The sequence below is a fragment of the Hypanus sabinus genome, chromosome 9 (assembly GCF_030144855.1).
Source record: "Hypanus sabinus isolate sHypSab1 chromosome 9, sHypSab1.hap1, whole genome shotgun sequence".
NCBI classification, from domain to species: Eukaryota; Metazoa; Chordata; class Chondrichthyes; order Myliobatiformes; family Dasyatidae; genus Hypanus; species Hypanus sabinus.
Genome location: NC_082714.1, coordinates 35081816 through 35100514, shown reverse-complemented (window position 1 = coordinate 35100514; position 18699 = coordinate 35081816). Strand labels below are relative to the sequence as shown.

The following is an 18699-nucleotide window of genomic DNA, read 5'->3' as shown; positions in this document are numbered from 1 at the left end:
CCTTAGGAGGACATGACCAAGGTCAATCTTACACCATTAATGGTAGGGCACTGAGGAAACCAAGTGATCTGGAAATACAGGTCCATAATTTATTGATAGTGACGCTACAGTTAGAAAGGGTCGTAAAGAAAGCTTTTGGCACATTTGCATTCGTAAATCAATGTACTGAGTACAGGAGATGTGATGTTGTAAACAACACCAGGCCTGTTTGAAGAAAACCCTGCCCCAATTATCACCAGCACATAACCAGGTGCACCAGAGCTCCCCCACATTAAATCCCTGCTACACTATGATAAGGAACGCCTATTGTTCCTTCCTGAGACTGCTTTTTGGCAATTAGGATCATTTGGCTGTACTCTTGCTACCTGCATACAGACAGAGGCTGAAGAGCAAGGTTCCGGAGATCAAGACAACCAATCAAGAGAACCATAGGAGGCTGAGGAACTGTTACACGATTGTCTTGAGTCAGTGGACTGCGCTGTGTTCAATACCTCATCTGAGGACCTGAATAACTACACCAGAGTCATTACAGGCTTTATTAAAACAGCTGTGGATGACTGTGCCCCCATAAAATCCTATAGGGTTTTCCCCAAACAGAAGCCCTGGATGAACTACAAAATCCAGAACGTGTGGAGAGCCAGATCTGCTTCATTCAAGTCTGGAGATCAAGAATGCTACAAGAGGTGCAGGTATGACCTCTGGAAAACCATTTCAAGGGCAAAGTGGAGATTCCAGACTAAACTGGAATCAATGAGAGCTGCTTCAGGGTTTGAATGCCATAACCTCCTACAAAGCTAAATCTTGCGACAGAGGGGACAGCAGAGTTTCACTTCCAGGTGAGCTCACTGCCTTCAGTGCTTGCTTTGATCATCAGAACTGGGAGGAGCCATCGTGCACCCCCAGGTCTCCCGATGATCCTTTGGTCTCAGTATCTGAAGATGACGTGCTGGCTGCCTTCAAAAGAGTGAATCCAAGGAAAGCATCCGGTTCAGATGGAGTACCTGCCTGAGTACTGAAGATCTGTTCTGACCAACTGGTCGAAGATACTCACGGATACCTTCAACCGCTTGCTCCAGCAGTGTGTGGTACCCACTTGCTTCAATCATACTGGTGCCCAAGAAGAGCATGTCGAAATGTAAGTGGCACTTACATCCAATGATAAAGTGTTTTGAGAGGCTGGTGTTGAAACATATCAGCTCCTGTCTGAACGGTGACTTGGATCCACACCAATTTGCCTGCCAAAGCAACAGGTCATAGCAAATACTAGCTCATAGGCTCTTCAGACAACCCTGGAACATCTGGACAGCAAAGATGTATACATCAGGATACTTTTTATTGATTACAGCTTCGCATTTAACACCAGCATCCACTCAACACTGATCTGTAAACTCCAAAGCCTGGGCGTCAATAGATCTAGTACCATTTTCAAGTTTGCTGTTGACACCACTGTTGTAGGCCATATCAAAGGTGGACAGGGGGGGGATTGAAAACTTGGCTGAGTGGTCTAATAACAGCAGCCTCTCAGTCAATGTCATTAAGAGCGAGAAACTGATGATTGACTTCAGGAGGGGTGAACCAGAGGTCCATGAGCCAGTAGTCATCAGACGATCGGAGGTGAAGAGAGTCAATAACTTTAAATTCCTGAATGTCACTATATCAGAGGGTAGTCTAAGACCCACCATAGAAATAGTATTGTGAAGAAAGCGTGACAATGCCTGTACTTCCTCAGGAATCTGTGGAGATTCAGCATGTCATCAAAAACATTGGCAAACGTCTATGGATGTGTGGTGGAAAGTGTGCTGACTGGCTGCATTAGGGGAACACCAATGTCTTTGCGCTGAAATTCCTACAAGAGGTAGTTTATTTGGCCCAGTACATCACGGGTAAAACCCATCCAAACTTTGAGCATATCTACATGAAATGTTGCTGTAGAAAAGCAGTATCAATCATCAAAAATCTTTACCACCCAGGCCATGCTCATATGTCACTGCTGCCATCTGATAGAAAGTACAGGAGCCTCAGGACTCGCACCACCTGCTTCAAGAACAGTTACTACCCCTCAACCATCAGGCTCTTGAACAAAACAGGCTAGCTACACTCACTTAAGGACTCATTATATTGTTATTTCATGCTCATTATTTATTACTATTTATTAATATCTGCATTTGCACAGTTTGTTTACAGTTAACAATTCCTGGTGTTTACAGATTACAGTTACTGTTCTGAAAATTTACTAAGTATGACCACAGGAAAAAGAATCTCAGGGATGAATGTAATGACTGTATTGTATGTACTCAGATAATAAATTTTACTTCAAACTTTTGAGCTTTGTGCTGCTGAAGATGTATAAGATGCTTGCACACAAAAGCCAGGTCTTCACTGCACCAAGCCTTGGCAATGTTGGGGCGAGGCCTCGTCCTTGGAACAGTACTAATATATTTTGTTAGAACACAAAGCTAAGGAAGGGAGCTGATGTTTCTGTCAAAGTTGTAATTAATTTAATAGTGTTGAAGAGTCTATCACAATGAAGAACATAAAAAAACTGTAAAATTTGAACTCAGAAGTTTTTTTTTAAATTAAGAAAATACATAAAAAGCTTAGAAATAATTAGAAAGCTTTAAACAAAAGGAAAATACATAAAGTGAAATTCCTTAATTACTTACCTTCCTCTCTGCCTGCTTCTCCTGGACCTAGAATTCCCACTGAAATGAAATGAGCTTCAGATCCTCAGATTTTGTTCCAGGTTGGTGAACTGACCCCAGTCCACTCCTGCCTGTTGCAAGCACACCCAACCTTACCCTCCAAGAGTGTAATACTAAGGTACCTCCTGTTTTCTCTGTGTTGTGCTCTCAGTGAGACGTATTTAGGGTAACCTTTCCATTGTGCCTTGATGTACATTACTCAACAGCATCTGTAAGCTACTTTCACTTTGATACACAGGGAGCACAGATATAATGGGCATTTGCAAATAGAGGGGGAGGAGTATTAATGTGGCTGCAGGATTAAAGTTGTTATCTGACAGGCTTCTTACTGTTAAAGAAAACCGTACCTTTGTTGCGTATTTTCATCTGCATTTAAGATTTCCAGCGTCAGCAGATTTTTGGTTTAATTTACTAATCATCAACTTACTTGATTTAACAGTTTCTAAATGACTTGACCAAGCTTCATGACCGGATCATTTTTTTAATCAAATCTACCTTTGCTCCTGAAGAGTTGAGAAGATGCCCTTCACACTCTTTCCACTGCCTGAATTTATGATTATACTCAGTTACATTACAGAGCAAGATCCAGAAGAATGAAATGCATTTCCTAAATCTTCATAGTGTTGCATTATGTTTCACTTAAATCATCTTCCAATGGTCTTTCATTCCTTGACTATCTGCTGTCCTTAGTAATATCATCAGCAGAAAGACAATGGACTAACTTCAATGTATAGGTGGATGTACTCCCTTTATTGCCTCTCTGCCTTCCAGTTGTGGCTGAGATACAAAGCAAACACAGAGAAACCATTTTCCAGTGCCCCTCTCTTCATCCGGAACTCAAAAAGAACCATCTTCAAGCAAAACATGAACATGCCCATTGATTCAGCAGCTCAAAGCTAATACACTATTCACTATTTTCTCCTGTCTCCATTGTTACATTTGTTCACCATTCCGGAATACCTGATCCTGCTAATCACTTAACCTTTACACTCCATAAAGGGCAAGAAAGGATGTGGGGGAAGGCAGGAGATTGACACAGAGAGGACAAATGTATCATCAATGATGAAATGGCAGAACTGACTGGATGGGCTAAAGGGCTTAATTCTGCTCCTATATCTTATAGTCTTATTTTAGCACAAATTGCAAGACAGTGAGTCCACCTTGGAAATGAAATGGATTTTTAAAAATATTAACAACTGATTCTGGAACAAGCAATGGCCAATTTCACCTTTGCTAAATTTAAATTAGCCATCCTTGTCTTTTTTCACATTACATGCACAGATATCTCCACTCTTTTGTTACCTGCTTTGCTTTGATCTTTTGACTGCAGCCTGACACATTCCACCTTACCACTTGCATTATTGCCACATGCCTCCTCCCTGTTCCTGTCTTCTTGAACCTCTGTACTTCCCTCTTATCTTTTAAAAAACCTTCTGAAAATCTGTCTTTTCAATAATACCTCCAATTACAGGCTATTGCTTGCCATTTTCGGTTTTATTGCTTTTAGCAATGTACATTTGTTCATTTCTATTTCTCCTTCCCCACATAAAATTCCGTAATATAATAATATTAGTTATGCACTTAAATAATTACAAATTGTTCCAGCAATTTGCTTTTTGTAGGGTCAAAATAAAAGCTTCAGAATGAATCCCATAGTTAACAATAAATTTCGGTGCTAGACATTTTGAAGAACATTTGGCTATGTTAATTCCCTCGTAAAACCATAGTTCTTCATCTTTTTATTGAACAGATCATATTGAAGTAAAGGCAGCTTATTCTCTATTTGTTCCATGCAGTAATGGCGAAGTCTTGAGATAACATTTAATTGACTCAGCATTTGGATTAGCTTTGTGAATTTTAGAGTTAATAAAAGTTACATTGAAACATATCTACTAAAATAAATGACACTCTGCTGAGAGTTGCTACATTCAGAGTGTGAAATGCATACGATTATATTCTGCCTCAAGTATTAAACATTAAACAACAGAAGCTATCAGTTCTAGTCTCAGAAGTAATGTGCTGATATAGTTCCAGATTTAGCACTGACATAGATCGATCCTTTAAAAACAGCAGTAGACCCAGACAGAAGGAAAACCTTCATTGTATTGAATATTCTTATCTACAACATTCCATTAATACAGTTCTAACCCTTTTTAATCTCATTTGTTGAATCACAGCTTACTTATTTCTCCTTGAACTATATGAAGTTTTACATATATCTCCAATGCCATATTCAAGCTTGCTGATGTCACCACTGTCGATGGCCTAATCCAATGGAGGTGACGGATCAACATATAGGAGGGAAATTTAAAATTTGGCTGAGAGGTGCCATTACAGCAGCCTCTTGCTCTAAGTGAGCAAGACCAAGAAGCTGATTATTGACTTCAGGCGAAATAATCTGAAAGTCCATGAGGGGATCAGAGGTGGAGAGGGTCAGCAACTTTAAATTCCTTGATGTTATTATTTCAGAGGACCTGTCTGCGTCACAGCCTGGTATGGAATCACCAATGCTCTTGAACGGAAAATCCTACAAAAAGTAATGGATACAGCCCAGTCCACCACAGTTAAAGACTCCTCCCCCCCTCACAATGAGCACATCTACACAAAGTGTTGTTGTAGAAAAGTGGCCCCCATTTTCGGGAAGCCCCACCACCCAGTACATGCTCTCTTCTTGCTGCTGCCATCAAGAAGAAGGCACAGGACTTACACCACCAGTTTCAGGAAGTTATTACCCCTCTCAGGGTTATAATGAATCTCAGGGTTGTATATAGGGAAATACTGAAAATAAATTTACTTTGAACTTTGATTTCTTGTTTCACTGCATGGAACAGGTTACACAAGAAGTTATAAAGCAGGTTCTTCAACTTCACTTCCCCCCACCAGTTTTTCAGGTTACTGTGTAGGAAAGAATTGGATCCTCTAAAGCTAAGTGGATCTTCTGATTGCTTTCCATAACTTTGTTAGAAAATTATTATAAAATATACTTCTTATCCATTTACACCTTTTTACCCAGTTTTGCGGCAATCTACAGTTAAGCATTGAAATCCCTCACCCAAATTCCTCTTCTGTTTTGAGCTGTTGGCTAATGAATGTCAGTTTTCATTTGACTGTCAATGTTCATCCTTTGCCTATTAAAGCTGACCACTGATGAGTCACATCCAGATTCATGTCAGTTATCATGCAATAAATAAAGTGAAAGCAGGTAAAGTATTTTCATTCACTGGGTAATAGAATTCTGGAATTCTATTCCATTAATAGCAATTGTTGATTGACCATATTGTCAATGGTTTAAGGTGAGACTGTCAGATTTTAGTTGACAAGAGAAAAATGGCAGAATTAGATCATGATTTAGGTATCTAATTGAATATGGAAACAGATTTGAAGGGCTAAGGCCAATTCTTAGTTCCAATGGTTACTGCTCTGGATCCTAAATCCTCTGTATTTTCCCTAGTGAAGTCTCTTCTCCTTTTTGTGTCCATTTCTTTCAGTTTTCTTTACCCACCACCCTTGTATCTTTCCAGCCCTATTGCTAACTTTCCTCTCTACTTTCCCAGTGCCTCATAGCAATTATGTTTGATCTTTTTTTGTCCATGATCCATTATTCCATAATTTTTCATCAATTCTTTTAACAATCTGCTTGGGTTTTCCCCTATGTTATCTGGGATACCTTCTTGTGTTAATCTCTCCAATCTTCTGACTGTTAATCAGAACTTTTACCCAATTTCCCAAACTTGACAATGTAACTTTTTATCAACATACACAAAATGCTACAGGAGCTCAGAAGGTCAGGATGCATCAATAGAAAAGAGCAAACAGTCAACGTTTTGGGTGGGCTGAGAACTTTTATCAATACTCCAGTCCTGATGAAGGGTCTCAGCCCAAAACATTGACTGCTTGCTCTTTTCCATAGATGCTGCCTGACCTGCAGAGTTCCTTGAGCATTTTGTGTGTGTTGCTTTGGATCTCTGGCATCTGCAGATTTTCTCATGTTTGTAATGTTACTTTTATGTTCACAGTTAATGGATACATTCATTAAGTGGAACAGATCATGGAAAGAAAAAAATACTGACTATACAGTATAATTAACATTAGCATTCTTCGAGAAGAATAGGTCATGGATAAATGAAAAATATTGAATATATTTTGATAATAAAAAATCAGTGATGACTTCAGAAGAGTGTTTATTCAGTTAACTACTCTGATTTAATTTAAATTTAATTTAGAGCATGATTATTAGCTCAGCTAATAAGTACAGCAATCATCAACAACAATATATTCACTGTTGTTGGATACTAAATTAGCTTGATCAAACTCTGATACAATACTGTATAATGTATTCATTTTCTGATTTTGAAACATTCTTGTACAGAACAGCAAGTTCATGTTACAATTGGCTCTGATTATATTTCAGTTGTCCAAAGGGTGAGAAACTAATATTCCAATCAACAAAAATGAAATACATAATTGAGATGAAGTAACCGCCCCCCAACATTTTACAGACTGTGTCATTACAAGGTTAATCTCTGAGAGCAGAGCTGTGACATTGTGCTGATTTTGGTTGTAATTTTACTTAAATGTAAGTAAGGCTCGATGTTCTGATTTTTCATCATTTCTTGTGCTTGGTTGTTGAACAGAGTGGATTATAACTGATTTTGGTTGTTTCATCCATTTGAATGATTTGATCACATGCTCTTGGTCCATACAACAGCAACAACAAAGCAATAAATGGTGGAAATTTGTCAAAGGGACAGTATGTAGCTGGCAAGACCACACCACCCAAGGCCCGGTGAGAAGTACAAAAATTTTCCAGTCTCCTTTAGCTTTCTGCCTGACATTGTAGATTTTCTAATCTTATTGATTTTCCAGGATAAGCATGAATTCCTCTTGCTCTTCCCTCCTTCAACCAACTTTTCCTGGTGTACCATGTCCTCATGTCTCCAAAGGCCTGACATCTACTTTTGCATGTTTTCTCTTAGTTGCTGTTTTCTTGTTTTAAGGACAATATCTGGATGAAGACTTCCCAAATGTTCTCTTGAATCATCTTAAAATCATTCTATCTATCTTCATTCAAACCAAACATTCTCCTGAAAAGCATGTATCTTATTTCTGATCCTATATAAATGCTTTTCATCCATAATATTATACAGTTTTAGCAAGGCAATCTCATCAATATTCAGGAGTTTAACTTTATTTGCTGGAACTAAACACGGTATACAGTTAAGTTAGCATGTAGAGGGTGATGCAAATCTACCACACACTTAATGTCTGATGATAAATTTCTGAAAGCAACTTAAACTTTCCTAAATTGTTACTAATTAACCTTCTGAATGTTCCCAACATTGTCCGTTCATGATTCACTAGCTACACCTAATCTAATTCCTTTGATGTTCTGGTGCATTTCAAGATATATTTAACATAATTAATCTTCTTTAAACCAGTTATCATAAAATCAATAATAAAATTAAATGGCATGGTTATTAATTTTGTTGAGGTAATTACAATTATCCCACCCATTGTATTAAGCTCACTTCTTTTTCAAAATGCTCAGCCAAGTTTGAAATTTTGTTAGCCTATCTCAGTAACTGAATTTCTTGTTTCAAAATCGCTCTTCATAACATTTAGTCTGTGCAACTTGCATTTCTATTCTTCTAGCCTTTTTTTTGTCCAAGACATGGTACATTAATAACCTCGATTGAAGTCAATGGCAATGAAAATGACAAATATACATCCTGTGGCTGATCCATTATTGTCTGCAGAGTCAGAGTTATTCCCATGTGATAGAAAGCAAAAAATAGTAACAATTATGCCCTAAATCACAACTTGATCTACAATTGATCTCCTCCTCTTAGATTTTATATTGCTATTTGTTTTTGGTTTATAGATGCTGCTGACATACCGTATTTGTTGTCCATCACTGCTTGATTTTGGAAAGATATTGGTGATTCACATTGTTATACTACTAGGACATGAGTGGTCAGGTTTTTCCATGTTGCTGTTAAGGAGTGTCGTGGTTTCTCGTGCCCCACAAATGATTAGGAGATGCAGAAGATTCTTCAAGAAGGGTTAAACTTTAATTTGCAAATCAAAGCTGAGACAGTCAGTGATTGCCCACTGATCTTTGGACACAGCATTTTTTTATAGCAATCCCCTGGTCCAGTTGCTATAGTTGCATATCACGCATACCACACGTACATCTTGTCACTCTTGTTTCTACCCATTGACTTAATCATGTTCTAATCTAAATCTCTTAGCTACCTCTCATTAACACACCATTGTCTTTTACATTCCTAATATTTCATTCTCCTGCTAAATTGGGTACATGCATAGCAAATAGCAAACTCAGATTACATAATGAGAGAAATGATTCTTAAGGAGTCCATTTAGAATGTGCTGACACAGAAAGAACGTGCAAAGCAACTTGCAGGGCAACGTATAAACCAATTTGCAAAATCAGGATGAAACAATAGCTTGCTGATTAAAGAAGCGATACAGGTAACGGGAAGACATGCTTAACGGTTGAACAATAACGGTGTTAATGCGCTGAGGCTGATAAGTGGGCCAAAGGGTAGTCACATTTGTAATTTTGTAATGAGATTAAGGAAGTATGTCTGCACCTCACATGGGTGCAACTCACAAAGTCGTAAACAACTAGGGTATAAAAAAACTGTGCAAAGTGTAATTCGGCACTCAATCTAGCAGGAGCTGGTTGGGTCCGACTCTGCAGACTCGAAAAATAAAGTTTACCGTTCTGCAAATTGCTGAGACTCAGTGTGTTTCTGACAACGTGGGGGCTCGTCCGGGATCCACACTCCGGCCGCGGTGGACACGAGGAAGGACATCGGAGACGGTGCACCCCGCCGAGTTTGGCGGTCCCTGACTCCTTGCTCGTCGCTCCAACGCGGCTTGAGCGAGTGATATCCGGACAGCGCAGAGCGGTAAATGGGGAGAAGGGGACAGTACCTGGTACTGGAAGTCCCCAGGACGCACCGGGTAAGTGCCTACTATTATAGTAGAAGGGTGCGGGAATAAGTAAGGACGGAGAAGACCGGGATCGCTACCCGGGGGTCCTCCTGATAAAAGTCCTTGGGACGCACCGGGTAAAGTGCCTACTGTTGCAGTAGAAGGGTGCGGGATTAAGTAAGAGCGGAATAAGATGGGAGGGGGTGGCTCTAAAAAGAAAGAGGAGACGGAGAAGACCGGGACCATACCCGGGGGTTCCTCCTGATAGCCCCCTCGGTAGAATGTTTGAGAATTGGGGATGTGGAAGACTAAAAGGGAAACAAAAGAAAAAAAATGATACAGTACTGTTTAATTTGGTCGAAACAGCCGATAGAAAAACCTGCGGTCTGGTGGCCGTGGCTTGGGTCTGAGGAGGATTGGGTACGACAAGCCTTAAACATTTACGTTAATTCAAAACCAAGTGTAAAACCGGAAGAAATTGCTTATGCTTTTTGTTGGGCTCCCTGGCCAGGAGTAACAACAAAGAGTTTTAAATTGGGCATTAAAGGGGAGCGGAAGTGGGACCCACTCGATCATTTACCCCCTCCCTATGTCCAGCCTTCTGCGCCCCTTGCGGGAGCAGAGGGAGGACGTGAAGAAAGTGAAAAAACAGAAGAAATAGACCCGGAGAGGGAAGAGAGGGATGTTAGGGAAAAAGCAAAGGCAAGGATCGAAACAAGGAGTGTGACAGGAGCAGATAAGAAAAAGAAAGACGAATTAAAAAAGGAAGAGGTACAGCTGTGTCCCCTTCGAGAGGTTCCAATGGGAGGAGAACGGGGAGGAACAGGATTTGTAAACGTCCCTCTGACAAGTACCGAAGTACGAGGATTTAAGAAAGATATGAAAACTTTATTAGAAGATCCAATGGGACTGGCAGAACAGTTGGATCAATTCTTAGGACCTAATGTTTACACTTGGGAAGAAATGCATGCGATTATGGGAACGCTATTTTCTGCACAAGAGAGGCAAATGATACGACAAGCTGCAATATCAATTTGGGGAAGGGAACAGCCGAATGAGTTACCGGGGGACCAGAAATTTCCAGTAAACGACCCACAGTGGGACAAACAAGCAGAAGAGAGAAGACGGCAATATCCCATTGCCATGGAAGGGAGGAGGGGATTACAACCTGTAATTGAGACATTAGTATCAGATGGACTCCTGGAAGAATGTATGTCACCCTTTAATACCCCCATCCTACCGGTCCGAAAGCCCGACGGCACGTATCGAATGGTTCAAGATCTGAGAGGCTTAAATGCGGTAGTCCAAACACGATACCCGGTAGTGCCTAACCCCTATACATTAATGAGCAAAATACCTCCTGAACATGAATGGTTCAGTGTGATAGATCTAAAAGATGCCTTTTGGAGTTGCCCGTTGGAGGAAGGTAGCCGAGATATGTTCGCATTTGAATGGGAAAATCCATTCACTGGGCGGAAGAAGCAACTCCGGTGGACCGTCTTGCCCCAAGGGTTCACGGAGTCCCCAAACCTATTCGAACAGGTACTGGAGCAAGTATTGGCTGGATTCCATTGTACCGAAAAGAACCAACTATTACAGTATGTCGATGACCTACTACTATCGGGACCAGCAGAGGAGGTAGTGCGAGACGATTCTATAAGACTCCTGAATTACCTAGGAGAAAAAGGATTGCGGGTGTCCAAGAAGAAACTGCAATTTGTCGAGAAGGAAATAACATATCTCGGACACAGAGTCAGTAAAGGGCACCGCCAAATAACCCCAGAAAGAATAGCGGGAATAACTAAAATACCGCTTCCCAGGACAAAGAAGGAAATAAGACAATTTCTGGGCTTAGTGGGCTATTGCCGGATTTGGATAGAGAATTATACCCCCCTGGTGAAGTTTATGTACGACAAATTGGCAAAGGAAGACCGGGGAATAATCAGCTGGACCGAAGAAGAAGAACAGAAGTTCAGGAAAATAAAAGGGCAACTAATTCGGGCCCCGGTATTAACACTGCCAGCACTGGAAAAGCCCTTTCAGCTGTATGCAACAAACAATGAAGGAACTGCGTTAGGAGTACTAACCCAAGAAAAAGGAGGAAAGCGGCAACCTGTGGCCTTTTTATCAAAAATGTTAGACCCGGTATCCCGGGGATGGCCGACGTGCATACAAGCCGTAGCGGCAGCAGCCGTACTAGTCGAAGAAGCACGGAAATTAACCTTTGGGGGAAGAATGACGGTGTATACCCAGCACTCCGTTAGCACCCTCTTAGCCCAAAAAGCTCAGCGGTGGTTGACGGACTCTCGCATACTGAAATACGAAACCATTCTGATGGTCGGGGATGATGTAAGCTTTGAAAGGAACAATAGTTGTAACCCGGCACAGTTCTTATACGGGGAATCAATAGGGGAGCCCGACAAACATCAGAAGGCGAGTGGAAGACCCCCGACGGACGGCAAGTACTGAATAAGGAAGTAACTCGTCATATACTGCAACAACTACACCAACAAAGCCATTGGGGAGTGCAAGCTATGTGCGACACTATCCTAAGGGACTATGTTTGTAAAGGGATATTCACACTAGCTCAACAGGAGGTGTGGGGCTGTTACACCTGCCAAAAGGTAAACAAGAAAATGATGCGTGCCACCCATAAGGGGGGACAAACACTAGCCGACCGACCGTCCCATCGGATCCAAATAGACTTTACGGAACTACCACAAGTTCAGAGATGGAAGTACCTGTTAGTAATTGTGGATCACTTCACTCGGTGGGTGGAAGCATTCCCAACCACTGAAGCGGACGCCCCTACAGTGGCACGGATCCTATTAGAAAATATAGTCCCAAGATATGGAATAATGGGGTCTATTGATTCAGATAGGGGAACACACTTTGCCTCAAAAACACACCAGCTAATCTGTGACGCCTTAGGAATCCAGTGGAAGCTGCACACCCCCTGGCACCCTCAGAGCTCAGGAAGAGTTGAGAGGATGAACAGTACTTTGAAGACGCAATTGACAAAACTAATGATGGAAACCAAGCTACCCTGGACCAAGTGTCTACCCCTGGCCCTACTAAGAATCCGCACGGCTCCTCGAAAAGATATAGGAGTATCCCCTTATGAAATGTTGTTTGGCCTTCCATATTGGAACAAGGTGGAGGGCTATCCTTCCCTGCAAGGGGGAGATGTCTTTGTAAGGGACTATTTACAGGCACTGTCTCGTTCTTTTGCAGAATTGCGCAGGAAGGGGTTACTCGCACAAACACCACCTCTGGACTTCGCACTCCACCGAACTCAGCCCGGTGACTGGGTCCTGATTAAGACTTGGAAGCCAGAGAAGTTACAGCCGCAGTGGGAAGGCCCATTCCAGGTGCTACTGACCACCGAAGCTGCAGTAAGGACAAAAGAAAAAGGGTGGACCCACGCCGCGAGAATCAAGGGACCCGTAAAGCCCGAAGAAGGTGCAGAATGGACTTGCGTCCAGGGAGAAGACCCGATGGTGCTAAAGCTCAAAAGACGGACAGAATGAACTTTGGGACTGTAATGTATATACTGCTATTGTTGAGAAGCGCTGAAGGGGGATGTGATAAGTGCAGGACGACGGTAAGGGTGGGCATGACGGTTTTTCCAGGGTCCTTTGTATCACACTCTCATGTAAACGAGAAATGTTATGACTACAACAAAAAGGAGGAGTATGTGGAAAGTTTAATCTAACCAACTGCTGCTTAAAGATAGATGACAACGGAAAGGTGGTTCAAAAAATATCAGATAAAATAAGGAAACTGGCCCACGTGCCGGTACAGACCTGGAAGCCGCTGGGGTATTGGGACTGGCTGGACGGATGGTTGAAAGGAGGCTGGTGGCGAACCGCTTTAGGGGTTATAGGAGGGGGATTGATGGTCCTCCTTCTGCTACCATGTCTGATCCCCTGCTTGCGGGAGCTAGTAGCTCGGGTGGCAAGACAAGTCATGCAACCAGGGGCCCCAGCTGATCCTGTTCAGGTACTCCTACAAAGGGAAATAGAGCTAGAGGAAGAAGCCTATGTAAACCCGTGGCAAAAGCCCAACTGATAGCACATTCTAAAAAGAAAAAGGGTGGATTGAGAGAAATGATTCTTAAGGAGTCCATTTAGAATGTGCTGACACAGAAAGAACGTGCAAAGCAACTTGCAGGGCAACGTATAAACCAATTTGCAAAATCAGGATGAAACAATAGCTTGCTGATTAAAGAAGCGATACAGGTAACGGGAAGACATGCTTAACGGTTGAACAATAACGGTGTTAATGCGCTGAGGCTGATAAGTGGGCCAAAGGGTAGTCACATTTGTAATTTTGTAATGAGATTAAGGAAGAATGTCTGCACCTCACATGGGTGCAACTCACAAAGTCGTAAACAACTAGGGTATAAAAAAACTGTGCAAAGTGTAATTCGGCACTCAATCTAGCAGGAGCTGGTTGGGTCCGACTCTGCAGACTCGAAAAGTTTACCGTTCTGCAAATTGCTGAGACTCAGTGTGTTTCTGACACATAATTTACATCTCTTAGCTTCCTCTAACACACCATTGTCTTTTACATTCTTAGGATACATGCATAGCAAATAGCAAGCTCAGAACTGAGCAAAATTTATACTCCAATAGGAGCATCACATTTTTAACTTAAAACCAGCAACTGGTCTTTTAATACTACTGGTCACGTGTTCATTAATGGTCATGAATATGGGAAATGCTATCACTCTGCAGTCATGGTACACCATTAGTGGAGACAGTGCCTATTTAAAATGTTTATGTATTGGGAGGTGGAGGTGGGGGACAGTGAGGTGGAGTGGAAAAGCACGGAATAATCAAAAGTTTGCTTTGTCCTCAATGTTTCTTGAATGCAATAAGCAGAGGGTTATCTATCTTACCCCTATATTGTTTCTTGTAGATATGGAAAGGATTTGGATACTTAGAGAATATGTCTTTCACTACAGACCTCTAACATTACAGTTATGTTTCTAATACATTTAAATATTTGGGTAATATTTACTGCAAGAAGTATATATTGAGGCATTCAACCAAAGCTAATGACATTGAACATCAAGTGGAAGTAAATTGGCCGGTGCAGAAACCAAAATGTGTGTCAGCAGGTTGATTACTGGTGAGGGTGCTCTGCTTGAGAGCCTTGTAAACAGTTTCAGATTGCTGGTATTGAGAGCTACGTGATGGGAGGACAAATTTATACAGTGAGTTTGTTCTATTTTTAGTGGATGAATAATCCTAGATCAGTGGTTCCCAACGTGGGCTATCTCATCCCCACTTGGGGGCTGGTGGGGGTTTCTAAGGGGGCAATGCAGATAAAAGAAGCAGCGGGGGCACTTGGTAGCAAGGGGCGAAAGATGAGGGATTACAGGCTTAATTTAAGACATTAATTATTTATTATATGTATTGATCCTCGGTGCCTCATAATTGATTACAATGATCACGTAAGTCACCTCATCCCTTGCAAACCCACCATTTTTTTTAGACTTTGTTCAAAATGTGTTATAGTTGCTGAAAAGGAATGTGACACTTCTGTATTTGGCAGAAGAGAAGAAGTCGTGTTATTTCCATTCACTTCTGTTGTACAGTATTAGCTAGTACAATTCCCATACTCTAATCATGCAGTGATGTAATTCCTGTGAATTAGAGTATGGCATTCAATGTGCTAAAATTCAGAATCTACCTTTTTGAATGGTCTTGACCACATTTCTCTAGCCCACAGCACAACTGAGATATTGCTGCCCCACTTTATGTACCTTTAAGCAGAGAGTCAGGTTGTACTTGAGCTATGATGATGTCATAACTTTCCTCTTTATTGATTGCAGAGCTTGAGGTGGGACTTAAACATCAGGTGATTGATGGTGGTCGTTCATCCATAACAAAAATGGCTAAAGCAGACTAAATGAAAAAGAAATGTAGAAAGTATACTGTGAAATATCTGAAATACAGATTGATACCAGCATCAAGAAGTCATCAACAGCCAATGTGTGAAAAAAAACTTCTTAAAATGAAGCAATGAAACTGTTCAGGTTCCTCAAGATTTGAAGAGAATACAGTCTGGCGAAGCAAACACAAACCTGGCTTATGTTCAGTTACTTTGTGAAAACTTACAGAAACAGAAAAGACTTTGAAACATAAGTAACACATTCAAATACTGGAGGAACTCAGCAGAGCAGACAGCACCTATGGAAAAGAGTAAACAGTCATCATTTCAGCCAGAGACCCTTCATCAGAATGCTGTCTGGTCTGCTGAGTTTCTCCAGCTTTTATTGGTGTTGCTTTGGATTTCCATCTTCTACAGATTTTTTCATGTTTGTGACACCTTGAGACATGTGTGCCAGCATTTCACAACAAAACACTGATGCTTCAGGCAACATTTCATTGCTCATTATGAAATCTGGAAAGACCCGTAAAATTGGAGAATGATTCTGCCAGCAGTAGGAGTGTATCTGAGTACAGTTTTGCGTAAGTTACCAGACCAAATAATTAAGGAGATTCCACTCAGCAACAACTCTGTTCCAAGATGAATAGATGACATGTCTGAGAATGTGGAAGACACATTGTGCAACATACTTGGGATGACAGAATTTGCTCTGCAGTCAGATTAGTCAAATTTGCCAGATGACAAATCTTTGCTATTTTGTTGTTTGCTTCATGAAAGTTGAAAGCATAGTTCAAGAGCTGTTATTTGCAAGGGAACTAGAAATGTACAAAGAGCGAGTCAATATTTTGGGTTGTTGAGCAATTTTTCAAAGAGAAGAACATCCTGCTCACTAACATTATTGCTTGTACAACAGATGGGGTACCGTCAATGAAATGATACCACCGTTGGATTACTGCTTTCTTGAAAAAAGCTGAACCTAACATCACATACAGCATCTTGTCACAAAAAAACCTAAGTAATCGGCTGCACAAATCATTAAATACAGTTATCATAGTGGTAAATAAAATCAAGTCCCATTATCTCAATTCTCGACTATTTTGAGAGCTTTGTATTGAAAATGATGTAAAGTTTGAATGCTTTGTGTTACACACAGAAATCAGATGGCTCTCAAATGGAAACTGCCTGGGGGACATTAAAGCACTTTTTGAAACTGATAAAATTGTTTAAGTATTCAAATGCTTCATCAGTAATCAACTCAAGAATACTTACTTATCAGAATTATTCACACAGTTTAATGAAATCACACTCAATTCCAAACAAATAATCTGAATCTTATCAAAATCAAATCAGTTGCCTCCACATATCTGTCCAAGTTAACCCTATTTAAGTGCACCATTGGCCATCGGACCTTTTCCAATTTCTGAGCCTCTTTCAGTTGGAAGAGAAAGTAAGAATACCAGATGATGATCTTCAAGTGTACCGTGTCCATGTGGGGGAGCTGTATAAAGTCATGTCCGAGCCATTTCAGGATCTTCTCTCGATCCAAGTTCCAGATTGAGTAATAGATCCATTCTTGAACACTTGTACTAAGGTTTTAACAGGAAGGATGGAGGAACAACTTATCTCACAACAAAATCGAGGTTAAAAAAACATATCAAAACTTTTGGTTGCAGAAAGAAATCTCTGAATGCAATCTTGCACTGTGGAAAAGGTCATGGTGTTCTTTATTGCTTTTCCAACATCATATTTAGTGGAGCGCGATTTCAGTACAGATGGCCAGCTTCATTCAAAGCAATGAAACAGACTGCAAATTACTGAACATGGGGATCTGAGACTCCTTCGGAGTGACGTTCAGCTGATGTTGAAAAGCTGATGTCACTGCACCAGTCCCATCATCTCAGTAAGCAGTGAAAAAGCAATGAAATAGTGACTAGCTGTACTATTAATGTACAATCTAAAACTGATGATGAAATTTGTTTTTAGTAAATAAATAAAGAATTAATTCTATTTGTAGATTTAAATAGATTTGAATAATTTTTGCAATTATTTGTTAATTCTTTCAACATGCATTTCTTATTTTCCTTCACTGTGCATTGCAAGTCTAAATTTTTTATAGTTTTTATGTAATGTTCGGAAAGGGAGGTGGTGCACTGAAGATGTGGTTGGGGAGTCAAGGTGGTGGCAGTCCAAAAAAATTTGGATTCCACTGTCCGAGATAATTGCCCATATTGTATCTGCAATAGAATTATTGCCCAGAGGCACAGAATATAGAACAGCACAGGAACAAGCTCTTTGACCCATCATGAATGTGCTGACCATGATGCCATTTTAAACTAATCCCATCTATCTGTGCAAGGTCTATACCTTTCCCGTCCCCTGCCTGTACATTTGCCAGTCTAAATGCTAACTTACCTGCTTCCACACTGGAGCATACAGTGAGATTTAAGATTCAAGATTCAAAATTCAGCTTTATTTATAATGTGTACATTGAAACATACAGTGAATTGCATTGTTTGTGTCAGTAACTAACACATCTGAGGCTGTGCTGGGGGCAGTCTGCAAGTATCACCGCACATTTCTATGCCAACATAGTCTGCTCACAATGCTCAACACAACAACAGAGAACACAATAAAACAACAACAGCAACACAAGCTCTGTTCCTTTCCCGCATTCAAGCACATACAAAGCCCTCTAACCCCAAGACTATCTGCATCTTCAGTAATACAGGATGATCCATAATTACATACACTTTTCAATCCACTCATTTCTTTTTCCCTGCTTTTTCCTGGAGACTTATAACTTACTTCCCTTCAAATTCAGATCCTATTTCCTTTATAAGAACCTGATAGACTCTGTTTCTACTAATCTAATGGGCAATATATTTTATATCACAATTACTCACTATAATCTTCGTAACTTCTGTATTTAACAAAAAAATCTTAATTTCCTCATTGCTCTTGGATCATCTTCTGACGGAAATTGGGGTTCAGTCTCCTCACTAGCTACTTTTTTACCATGCATAATGGAACATGGTGTTTGGTTGGAAGACAATCATCTGATTCTCAGTAGCTGAAATGAAAGGGCATTTTATATGATTCCTGCAGCTCACTTGACAGAATAAGAGAGGAATATAAA

General features: G+C 40.7%; 1 long non-coding RNA gene across 1 annotated transcript in view; it reads left to right on the top strand.

Moving 5' to 3' along the window:
- Nucleotides 1-17710, top strand: part of LOC132398808 (uncharacterized) — a 64635-nt gene extending 46925 nt beyond the window's left edge. Inside the window, exon 6 of the long non-coding RNA XR_009513801.1 lies at nt 15505-17710. This is a non-coding gene — a long non-coding RNA (uncharacterized LOC132398808). The remainder of the gene's footprint in view (nt 1-15504) is intronic.
- The last annotated feature ends 989 nt before the right edge of the window (nt 17711-18699 follow it).